General features: G+C 52.0%; 1 long non-coding RNA gene across 1 annotated transcript; it reads right to left on the bottom strand.

The window, feature by feature from the left end:
- Positions 1–3,628: 3,628 nt before the first annotated feature.
- LOC142852084 (uncharacterized) lies at positions 3,629–8,993 on the bottom strand. The gene is made up of 3 exons (XR_012910916.1): positions 8,879–8,993; positions 7,077–7,150; positions 3,629–3,747 (listed from the first exon to the last, which is right to left on the bottom strand). It is a non-coding gene; the product is annotated as an uncharacterized LOC142852084 (long non-coding RNA).
- Positions 8,994–9,636: the final 643 nt, after the last annotated feature.

Genomic DNA, 9,636 nt, shown 5'->3' with positions numbered 1-9,636 from the left:
AGGTTGTTCTGAGCTGGGAGGCTGCTGTAGGAATCAGTTGTAGCAGGGTGTTTGACTGTTTTCATCAACAGATGTTACCCCAGTCCCTGGGGCTGTACACCCTGAGTCTCCAGGCTCTGAGGATAAGAGTGCTCTCTTGTTGCACAAGCATGAAGACCAGAGTTAGGGTCCCAACATCCATGTAAAAATACGGACGTGGTGGCACGTGCCTGTAACCCCGGTGTTGTCAGTGGCCGAGGTGGGGGATCACTGGAGCTTGCTACACAAGCCCGGCTCCAGGTGCCGTGAAAGACCCTGTCTAAGAATAAAGTGAGAGCGATAGACAGGATACTCGGCATCCTCTTCCTACCTCTGCACCCACACACAGACAAGTGCAGCCCCCCCCAAGTGTGTGTATACTTCAGACACTCACACACCTGTGTATACATCCTGCACACTTATACACGTGTGTGTGCATACACATATACCTTACAGTTGTATAGAACTAGAACTCATACGTGTCCACATACCTCTCATTCATGCTATGCATATACCTTACACACATACACATGCTCATGTAAATATACCTCACATCCACCATGAGCATATGCCTTATACATACACATGTGCATACGCCTCATACACATGTCACACACCTCACATAGTGTCCACATGTGTCGCCTCACATACATGTCCACATACCTCATCCACACATGTATATGCCTCACATGTACATGTGCGTACACCATAAACCCCTGTGAATATTCAACACAAGTACATATGCTTTATGTATGCACAGATACATATGACTCTCATGTTTACACCTCATATTCTCACGTGCATATACCTCACATACACATAAGTAAAATAAACAGCACTGAAGCGCTTTCTTGTTATTTAATAAACAGAAGTGGTATTTGTTCCTTGATAACAAACAGCTAAGAGACCCTTGGAGCAGGGCAGGCGCAGATGTACGACAGGGCCTGCCTGATGTTGGTGGAAGGGTTCCTGCCTAGAACTGCCCAGCCATTCAAGGGCTGTGGAGGGCAACCAAGACTCACCCAGGAACCTCTCATCTCCCTGAATGTTCATCCCTGATGCTCACTCTGTGGGCTCCAAGTAGTGTCTTCAGTCTCCCTGAGGGTGGCCCTGTGTTCTGTCTAAACTGAACCTGTTTGGCCAGTGAGCAGGAAGAAACTGGAACTGGGATGTGTGGCTGTGTTCTGCTTGCCCTGGGTACCGACCAGGCCAGAGGTAGCCATGGCTGTCGTTCACATGGGGAGGAGCCTGGTGTCGGGTGTTTGTCAGTAGTTGGGTTCAAGGCAGAAATTTTCATGGAAACACTCTGCTGTCTGTGCTCCCTGAGATCCTGTGTGTGACCCTTGCATTGTGGGTGCTGTGTGGGATTTCTGGTCATCACCATCATGACCAGTTATCCTGGGCTCTGTGCTGTTGCCTGGTCTGTGACATTGGGACTCCTAGAACTTGGTATTGTGATGCCAAGATTCATCCATGCACCCCATATGTGCCAGCATGAGCCTTCAGTGTGCAGGACTCAATGCTCCCCAGCCGTACAGCCTTGCTACAGGCACGAAAGACCTTAGGTGTCTTCTGCCTCCTCCAGGAAGGATTTCTCATCATTCTGGAAGGAAGTGTGCTTGTCTTCTGAGATTGAGCTGGATCTTAGTTAAAACCCATCACATGCTGTGTACCTGGGAGCCAGAGCGACATGCTGTTCTGTCCCCACCAGCCACCATCCTCCTCTTGCCCAACATGCTGCATCCACTCTGCCTTCAGGGAAAAGGTGGGCTCTGCACAGAGGGAGAACAGTAGCCTTAGGTGTCTCCTTCACTGCAGGGCAGCTTGCTAGAGCCCCCAGGACCCAGTGTGCATCTCGGGCTCCATCACCTCTGCGTGGAATCCACCAGGACTAGAGAATTGACTGTGCTGCGTGTGCTGCAGGCTGCCAGAGGAGTGCCAGGCTGTGGATTTGCTTCTGTGGTAACATTAGTCACAGCGGTGCGTGGATGAGTGCTGTGCCCTGGGAGAGCCTCTTAGGCACGTGCGGGCTGTGCATCTGCCAGGGTGACGTGAGTGACCATGCCACCTTCATGAGTCGGCACCCCTCTGGGTCATGTGGCTCCTGGGATGCACACTGAGCCCCTCACCTCAGCAGACAGAATTACGATTCACATAGTCCAGTAGGGACGGCTCTTGTGGTTCACGCCAGATCTGCAGCAACCTCTTGATAATAAAAAAAAGTAAGCCATACAAAAAGATGGAACCCTTCAGAGACACCAGGAATGCATCAGGGCCCCTGCTGAGCCTCTCCCCCACCTTGACCCCTGATCCACATCAGTCTGGGAGAAGGGACAGGCAGTGGCTAGGGAACAGGGTGGATAACGGAAACAATAAAGCTGAGCATTGCTGGAACATGCTCTAATCTGTAGTCTATTTCTGGTTAGAAATATGGCAATCCAGTGCACTGTAGTAAAGAAATCTGCCCGACTGAACACGAGCAAAGCAAGGCAGAGTCCATAAGACAGACGGGCTGCACCCAAGAAGACTGACGGAGCCACGGGTACCAGTCGAGCTGGCATCCCTTGTTCGTTTGTTTGGATGAGGGAACAACCCTGGTAGAGAAGGCAGAGACATGAGGAACCTGTTGTTTGACTGAAACAAGTTACATCGTACATCCGGGAGTGCTGGGTATGCAACAGTCTCCAGGACATTCAAGCCACTGGCTTCAACCACATTCCTGTTCCGGGACCAGACTCGCTCTGGAGTAGCACTGAGGCATCTGGAGGGAATATGTATATCTGTTGGGGTAGTCGAGGCAGGCACAGTGCAAAGATGTGAGACCCTGTGGAGGTCAGTGAGAGGTGATGTCCTCCATGGGGCGTCACTGCCAGGGACACGGAAGCCTAAATATACATCCTGAATACTAGGTGCAAAACGCCACCTGCTCAGCCCAGGTGTGCTGTGAGGCTGTCCGGGGCATGTGGGCCATAGCCCCTTGGCATCAGGGCTTAGATGTGCCTGGCCAGGTCGGGGTTAGCCCTGAATGTCTGCAGCATGGCCTCCCTGGGTTGGGAGGGAGGATGGCTGGACAGGACCAACAATGAGTGAGCAGAGGACAGCAGCAGAACAGACTTTGCTGGAAGAGGGATCATGGTCTGTTGGGAAGAAGAGCAGGGGCTTCCCTCTCCCTCCACAGGTACGCAGCGCAGACTCCATGGAGACAGAGGCGAGGACGACACCCTGTCCCTGGGCCCGGGCCCTCACTCCCAGCAGCTACTCCAGAGAGGAGGGCAGAGCCACTGGCTTTCCACAGCTGTGCTGCCTTGCTGCCCTCCCCCTTCCCCGGCTAGACGGGCACGCTGGTGAAGGTGCCCCCTCTCACGCCTTCCACATCCCTGGGACCCTGTCACACCACACTGGAGGGATGGCATGCCGGCCTCCTCCTGCCGTGCCACACAGCATCATCGTGTTATACAACCAAAGAATTTTGGCTAAAATCCAAAAACATTACCCAGAAAAAAAGGCATACTGTAAGTGATACCCAGTCATGTTGTTCTTCCATGGAAAGACAGGAGTCATGGGGCTGTCTGAGTCAAGATTCCCCTTTCTGTTTTGCTTTTAACGTACCTTTTGTTCATCATTGCTTCCGTGGTCACAACAATCTCGTCAGATGAAAAAGTTGATAAACAAAATGGCGACTCCAGTGTTGAGCAGGATCACCATGACGACCAAGATGGGAGCTGAACCCTGGAACAGAGAAGACAGGTGAGAGCGATGCCAGTACAGGGCCTCCTTCCACACTGGTGCCCAAATGAGAGTAGCCAACAGCCATGGTCGAGAAGGCTTAACCTCCTGCAGGGCTGCTCACTGGTACCCTTGCTGTTTATACTGATCTTTCTCGTGAACCTGACGGGAAGCTCTCCAAGGGGTCACCTGGAGTCTTCACCTGCTCTTCACCTATTTGTAGGCCTACTTGCTGCCTACAGTACCTTGTTTCCCCTAGCACTTCCTGAAGCCTTTCTCAGTGTGGCTCACTGTCACCCCCATCACAGCCATTGCCTGGCCGACTGCCTGCTCCTGCACCTCACCTCCACAGGCCCATCCTAGAGGAGGCTTTGCCTCTGCCCTCGACAGCCAGCAGTTGAGAGAGAAGCGCATTAGCCAGCACTGCAGACGTCTCAGCCAGGCCTGCTTGTGCGAGGCCAGCACATCTGGCCGCACCCTCCAGCTCTGCAGTTCATCCTCTGAGTAGACAGGTACCCAGCCTGCTGACTACACACAAGCACCTTCTAGCTCACATCTCAGACCCACGAGACTCCACATGAAAGGGGTGTGCTCCTTGTTTGCCAGAGACATTGGCTAATAATAGACCAAGGAGTTTGCTCAACTAGACGGTAGGCTTCAGGGGGCTTTCCCCTTTATTTCTTGCTGGACAGCCTAGAGTGAACTCAATCTTGAGTCTCCTGGCTCAGCCTTTTGAATGCTGGGGTTATTGGTGTATGCCACATGGCTGGCTAAGTAGAAGGTTTCTTAAATGCATATGTTTGACTTTGTGATGCTAATGATCACATTAGACAAGTGCTTTACTACTGAACTACCTCCAAAAAAAAGCAAGGGCTTTAAAAAAATCCCTGGGGAGACAGGCAGGGGTAGTGCATGCCTTTAACCACAGCGCAGAGGCAGAGGCAGGTGGATCTCTGAGTTCTAGGCCAGCATGGTCCACGGTGTGAATTCCAGGACAGGCTCCAAAGCTACACAGAGAAACTGTCTCAAAAAAAAAAAAATCCAAGTATTTGGTAGTGGCATTTCATTTGTATTTTAATAATAAAGCTTGCCCGAGGATCAGGGAATGAAGCAGCCATACTGGCCAGGCTTACAGACCAGGCCACAGTGATACACACCTTTAATCCCTGTAGCCACACTAGCTTGCCATAGAAACCAGGTGGTAGTAGTGCACGTCCTTAATCCTAGAACTAGAGAGGATTATTAAACGGGAGGAGACAGCTCTCACACACAGTCTCACACTGAGATTCCTGGAGGCAGGATTGCCATTTCGGACTGAGGTCAAGGTAAGAGCCAGTGACTGGCTGTTTTACTTCTTTGGCTTTCAGGTTGAACCCCAATTTCTGTCTCTGGGTTTTTATTAATCATGTAACAATAGTCAGTCAGTCCTGCCTGGGTCCAGCACCCAGCAACCCAGCCCTTCGTCCTATTACCACCTTGCTGAAGACTGGATGGAGACCCAGGCTCTGCATGGCAGGAGGGGACAAGAAGGCTTGCCTGGCCTGCAGGGCCTCATTTTTACTAGAGTAGAGTCACCTTTGAACTCTAGTGTTTTTATGACAAGGACTTACATGACTTCTTGGCTGAGCCAGCCTTGCAAGGAAGTGGAAAAGGCCTTAACATTAGAGTTGGCCAAGAGTAGGTCCTGCCCTGATGCCAGCCCACTGTTCCACATCCTTCTGGGATGTTTAATCAAGCCCCAGGCCCATAGGTGTGTCACAGGGCAGAGGTGAAGGACAGCTTTGGGGCCAGGCCATACTCATCAACAAAGTGACTTGACCACCAGGAGTCATCTCTAGTTGCTCCCGGGAATGGTAAGTCTAGATCAGGTGACTCATATTCTGCCCATCACTTCAGAGGAGCGTGAGGCTTCTCTGGTCTTGGAAGGTGTAGAGAGGACCACAGAATTCACCAGGGCCAGGAACTTTATGAGCCAGAGCCCTGGGTCTCTCCTACCCATTCGCCACTGCCAGACAACTTGAAGGAAGTGGTGATGCTACCAATCAGAAGGCACCTTCCCAGACCAGAACACAGGATATGCCATACTGTACAGAGCCCTGCGCTGGGAGGGGACATCTAGGTCTTGAGATGCCTGACAGCCAACCTCCCAGAGGCCACTCACAGTCACCACTGACACGTTCACTTTCCATCTGCCTTGCCTGACCTCCCTTCAGGCCCATAGGACAGCGTGGCACCTACAGAGACCCTGCCTACTTTCTCAGGATGTTGGGACCACAGAGTGGGGCTGAAGTTTGTTCTTCAATTTCTACCTTGGGAGTACGAGTGGCCTCAGGCAGTGAAAGAATGTCCCAGATCATTCACCCCCGCTGGAAGCCCTAGAGTATAGGGACCCTGCACTGTAAGCCTCTGGTTGTCCCACCCCACACCTAAGGCCAGCCTGTGGCGAGTCCCTACGTTTTGCATATCTAGGGAACTCTGCGTATTGATTTTGGTTGTGCATGTGGATGTGCATTCTGTGGGTGCCCATGCATGTATTGTATGCCTGAACACGTATACATGTGTGTAGGCATGGGTGAACATGTATACATGCGCATATGGAAGTCAGAGGACAATCCCAGGTTTCTTGAGGAGCCTCCCACCTCATTCTACTTGGACATAGGCACTCCCTGGCCTGGAGCTCACCAAGTGGGCTAGTCCGACTAGCCTCAGAGGATCTGCCTGTCTCTATTGTCCCCAGTGCTGGGGTTATAAAGCATGAGCCACTGTGGCCGATGTTTTAAAAAACAAAACCAAAAAGCATGGATCCAGGGATCAAACTCATGCCCTGAGGCTCACATAGCATCTCCCATGCTATGCTCTCTCTAAAGACAGCCATATTATGTAGCCCAGGCTGGGATGACCTCTTGGTGCTCCTCCTGTAGCAAGCTTTGGAGTTCTGTGTTTATGGGCATGGCTAAAACTTTGCTCTTCCTGTTCAGTGGTGCTTAGGCCGTATGTACACTGGGCAAGTGCACTCTACCATTGAGATACATTCCCAGCCAGAGGCTCTGTCTTAAAGCAAGCCAAAAAGCCGACACGGTGATGTGGGCTAAATCTAGAACTACTCCTGAACCTCCCACCCCCTGCCCACTGCTGTGCTGCTCCTGAAATAGCCACACACTCCGCATGCACACAACTTCGCAGCTGGCTGTGTGCCGGCAGGGTGAGGCCCAAGCTAGTGCTGTGGTCCCAGCAGCAACCAGAGCAGAGGAGACATCCTAGAATCACAGTGATGAGAAAGACAGATAACCGGTGACTTCAAGGAGAATCGAGGAGCACAGAAAACGCCTCACCTGGGGCAAGTGACTGCTGGGGCTGTCAGAGGAAATCACAGCATCCCCAGGTCCCTTGAGATGGACACCGGCCCCTGCAACAACGAGAACCCCACAGAGGGTCCCTATGGGTCTCTGTGTGGGACCCATACAAATAATACCACACAGAGCACTCCTGTGGGGATCTCCTTTCCAACCTCTGCACACACACCAGATACTCAGAAACCCAGTTCATCTGTGCCATAGCGGGTAAATGGGGCCCTGTCTGCTGAGGCTGCTGGTACACAGGGCACCAGGCTTCTGTGTTGCCATCATCCCTCCCATGCCTTCTGTTACGGAGCCAGCGGTGGGCTTAGCGATCCCAGGAGGCCCCTTAAATGTCCTATCCTCTCTGGTCCAGGGGAGGCTGCTGTTTTCCTTCAAAAGGCCCATCCTAGGGCAGGGAAAGAAGACAAGGGGGTGTCTGGCCAAGCAAAGAGTTGTTCTTGGCGATCTCATTTGGGAGTCTGACCTATACCTCATGGGACATGATAAACCTCCAAAGGTCATGGGGCCCAGGAACCTCAATGCTATGGCTTCCTAACAACCTCTGACTGCTTGGATAAATATAGACCTACAGAAGGGGAGACCTTAGGACCTGACTGCAGGGCAGGCTTGCAGGGTCCCATCCCACTGTCCCACATGTAAATCATCTTCTCGGGAGTCTGAATGTGGGCTTGTGGCCCTTTGACTTAGACAACAGTCTAATTCTGTCTCAGGTCTCAGAGAGGCAGGTCCTCCACTGGGGACCGTGGCTTTTCCTGACTTTCTCTTTAAGCTGGGAGCAGCTGGGTGAGAAGACTATGCAGAGAGTTGATGGCCATCTCCCCCTCTACATCAGAAACACCCGAAAGAGGAGGTGGTAGTCACAGCTGGGTACCAGAGTGGGTCCTGGGCAGAGCTGCAGGCGGAGCAGACAGCAAGACTCATTTGACCTAGCTAGGCCTAGTCCCTCTACGTGAGTTTTGACCCTCAGCCTGGACCCAAAGGCCTCTTCATGACTGTGTGAGAACCCAGATGGGCATGGCACACCTGAGTCCATAGCCTCCCTCATCTTTCTATTCTCACCAATTAGTATACAATAGCTGGGAGCAGACAGGAGGGACCGTGACCTCAATGCGGCCTTCAGGCTCTGTGGGACCAGGATACTTCCCAATGAAGCTGGAGAGATGTAAGACAGAGCTGGGCGTTCTGAGGTGCGCACAACACAACCCCCGCTGCAGTTGACTGTCCCACCACGGAGGAGGCTCTGTGCCTCCATGTAGTGTTCACACAGCTCCCTGACGGGAAGGGCGGTGACTTCCAAGGGCCGCACCGCAGGCTCCCACTCATTAGATTCTCTAACCTGGAAACCACCGGCCCTAAGTGAATGTCTCACTTCATCGAGTGCACGTGACGATTAAACAAAACTCAGCATAGAGGAGGAGGAGGCAGGAGGATTGCGATGGGCCAGCCTGGGCTACAGAATAAAATCTTGTACTAGTAACAAACAACAATAATTGCTGAATGAGACTAGATTCAGCACCCTCCAGCCACCCTTGTTACAGTGGGCACAAAGCCACCACTGCAGTTGGCTATAGAATCGCACCAGGGACCCAGAAGAGGAGTGGTAGTGTTCACACTGCTGGGGGCTTTGAATCAAGACACTGACATCCACCACACACACCCACGTGTTTGCTGAATAGGCTTCAGCAAGGGGTGTCACTGGTAATCAGCCCCAGGTGGCACTGGGAACCGCTGCCCAGGCCCTGTTCCTCAGAGCCACTGACTCAGGCAGAACTCACCGTTTTCCCTGTGCTGGAAGGAAGGCGAGAACTCTTTGGCAGTGATCCTGGCCATCCGCACTTCTTCCTGGGCTTTTTGAGTGGCTGTGAGTGCTACTTCAGCCTTGGCCCGGGAGTGGGAGGATTTGGGGGAGACAGGAGGCAAAGGGTGAGCTTCGAGCAGAGGCTCAGAAGGGACCCTGTGTCTACCCTTGGGTCCTGTTCATTCATTAAGTCACTCAACAAACATGGCTGGCACCAACCAACCAGCCTTTTTGCAGCAGCCCCTGGAGACAGGTTGGCATATTTCTTTTTATTTTTTACTTTATGTATATGGGTGCCTTTGCCTGCACGTGTGTGTGGTGTGTGCATGTAAGTGCCAACAGAGGCCAGAAGGGGGCACCGGATCCTCTAGGGCTGGAGTTGCAGGCACCTGTGAATCATGTGGGTGCTGTAACTGAACCTGGTTCCTCTGCTTAGGGCAGCCAGTGCTCTCACCATCGAGATCCCACTACATCCCGTTGTTTAAAATATTGTATTTTTACATGTGTGTATATCTGTATCTGAGTACATGGCACATGTTGGGGAGGGCCCCTGAAGGACAGAACATGGTGTCAGATCCTTGGAACTGCAGGTGGCTGTGAACTGCTACAATTGGGTGCTGGGAATAGAACTCAGGTCCACTGGAAGGGGCAGGACACATTCTTAAGCCATCCTAGAATATGTTACTTAAAAAAAAAAGATTTATTTATTTATTATGTATACAGTTTTCTGTCTGT

This window comes from Microtus pennsylvanicus, chromosome 6 (genome assembly GCF_037038515.1).
Source record: "Microtus pennsylvanicus isolate mMicPen1 chromosome 6, mMicPen1.hap1, whole genome shotgun sequence".
In the NCBI taxonomy this organism is placed as follows: Eukaryota; Metazoa; Chordata; class Mammalia; order Rodentia; family Cricetidae; genus Microtus; species Microtus pennsylvanicus.
The sequence above is the reverse complement of the archived record's forward strand: the minus strand, read 5'-3'. Positions and strand labels throughout refer to the sequence as shown.